The sequence below is a fragment of the Aplidium turbinatum genome, chromosome 14, assembly GCF_918807975.1.
Source record: "Aplidium turbinatum chromosome 14, kaAplTurb1.1, whole genome shotgun sequence".
Lineage (NCBI taxonomy): Eukaryota > Metazoa > Chordata > Ascidiacea > Aplousobranchia > Polyclinidae > Aplidium > Aplidium turbinatum.
Window position 1 is genome coordinate 19114225 of NC_137485.1, and position 2847 is coordinate 19117071.

Sequence of the window (2847 nt, forward strand, 5' to 3'; positions counted from 1 at the left end):
TGGCTATGTTTACACGATGTAATGCAAACAGAGGTGGGCAGTAGCGTGCTACTTTTGTAGCGCCGCTACTATTTTGGTAAAAGTAGTGGTAGCGGCGCTACTTTTTAGTTGGAGTAGCGGCTGCAGTAGCGGCGCTATTTTTTTTCCAAAGTAGCGGTAGCGGGAGAGGCGCTACTTTTTTCAGTCGCACTCCCTCTACCCGCTTCTTTTTATTTTAAAGTAACAAAATTCTTGTTTTTTTTGCAACACTGGCGTGGTCAAGCAGTTATATCATATAGCCTATAAGTAACAAAATTCTATATGATCGGTTTGGTTGCAAAGTTGCGGTTACTTGGGAATCTCGTTTTCTGGTGTGGAGCTGCGATGCTGCAATCAAGGTATGAAACCGATAATGTTCATTTTAATTTTAATAATACCCGCTGTAAAGTTGTATATAGTTTATGGAATATAGACTACATACAGTGAGCATTGCCTCATCAGTCATCACTTATGCTAAGATGTCCAAAAATAAGGTTTTATCGCATTGATTTAAGTAAAACTGTTGACAAATGGTTAGCTAAGATATTTGTTGCTGATAAAATTTTCTTACACGATGGTTTTTGTTAAAAGAAATCATTACAGGGTAATTTTGTGTGGCTTGTTTTGCTTACAACTTTGAAGTTACAACGTAGTTTGTCTTATTTCTAAACAGCTCATTTATTTCTAGCTGACGTCAACTACTTCGGCGAATATCTCTGTGTGATGAAGCCTATCTGCCAGGCTTTAGACATTCTCCAGGGCGAGTCCAAGTCGTATTACGGAGACTTGCTTCCAACCATTACAATTTGCGCGAAGAAGTTGACCGAGATCAGTGATCTTGTGAGCTGTGAGGAGTTGAGAGTGAAAGTCCTTGAAGGGATGAAGATACGATTCAACAAGTGCTTCAACGACATGAAATACGTTATGGCATCATGTCTTCATCCCTCCTTCAAGACGTCGTGGCTACAATTTCTACACTACGTTTCCACGGATGATGCTGACGCACTGCGATAAAAAGTCAAGACAGATGTAATTCGACTGTTGCGAGAGACATCAAGCCAGGTTGCTACTTAGAAGAGTGACACCAACACCAGTCACGACTCCGAGGAAAAATTTTTTGGTGTGTTGGCGCCATCCCGTGAAACGTCGGTGAAGAAGGAAACAGCAATTGTAGACGCCTTTTTTTCGGACAGGAGCAAGTCCTTGAGTTTTTCGAATACCGAGTTAAAACATTTGTTCATTAAATACAACTCCCCAATTTCTTCCAGTGCTGCGGTGGAGAGAGTTTTCTCTGTTGGAAAAGATGTGCTTAAAGCCAAAGCGGGCAGGACTTAGTGACTCTCATTTTGAAATGCTTGTTGTTTTGGAAAGATGCGTAACAATAAATTTCTCTTAGAATGTGTTTTCTATAAAATGACAGTGTGAACAAATGACAACATTCGTTTTCAAGGTTATTTTTGCGTCACTGGGGACTTGAAGAGTGTTTCCTAACTTAGTGCCATTTTAGACAAAAGTAGCGGTAGCGCGCGCTACTTGGGTCCGAGTAGCAGTAGCGGGTAGTGCGCTACTTTTGTAAATTGGTAGCGGTAGCGCGCGCTATTTTGGTCCAAGTAGCGGTAGCGGGTAGCGCGCTACTTTAAAAGTAGTGGGTGCCCACCTCTGAATGCAAATATAGGCTCAATAGCGTTACCAGATAAGGATTTCTGCCCTAATTTGAGAAAAGTTCAAAGCTGTTGAAAACAAAAACTTGTATTTTGGAAAAATTTTTTAGTCTTGGACAAACAAAGATCAAAACTCTAACCCTAACCCTATTCCTAACTCTAACCCTTACCTTACCCCTTCCTAACTTTTATCCTAACTCTGGCAACACCTGATTGTAACCATGGCAACAAGTGGGTAAAATAGCCACTTTGTTGATTGAATCCTTATCTTTGGACTAGGAAAGGTTCTTGCAGAGCTTAATCCTGGCAGTTTCACATACTTGTAGATGTAGAGGCTTTAAATCACCAATGCAGGCCCGGTTACCAAGATTGACAGAGCAAAGTTTCCGATTTTTGAAGTCTTGTTTCTGGGGAATTATTGCATCCATCAGATGTCGCTAATGAAGATTGAAGAGCAGTCCTTAACGTGCGTTGTTCAAGCGCACACCCCGAGAGTCGAACCAACGCAGCTTGGTCTTAAAGCTGCTTCGTTCCAGTTTAAGTCACACGTTAACCAACTGAGTTATCTGGGTGGACAAGTGTGCATATATCAGAATAAAAGGAAATACAGAGAAACATTTTAGTAAGTCTACATTAAGTACAGGACCTAGAATCAGTAAAAAAACAATTCAGATGAGTTACCAAGAGTGGATAATTAATGTATTATGTAAATGCTGTAAGTTATTCATATGTCTGTACACCGGTAACCTAAATGTTGTTCAAAAGTTGCTTTTACGTATATGATTTTTATCAATTTTGTCATGCACTTACAGTGCAAGTACACTGTAGCAGTTCTGCTTTTGAATTTTTTTCCAGTGCAGCGCTGTAGGCGCAGTGTGACATTTTCAGATTTTTTACGGTGTTGTGTGCGGGCAGACATTTGCAATGCAGTGTGGGCAGCAGACAGATTTTTTCTGCTCGTGTTATCACTAGTACCTTGAAAAAATACACCACCGAAAAAAGCTCCAGGACCAATTCATACCTTCCTTGCACTGTTATAAGGCTCAAATTATTGTCAATTTTGTATAAAATTTTTTTTTGCAAGTAAGTCTAGGCTAACTCTTTTGACAGGCTATATAATTTTATTCATTAAATTAAGACCAGTAGCTGAGTATTGTGTTTTTTGCAG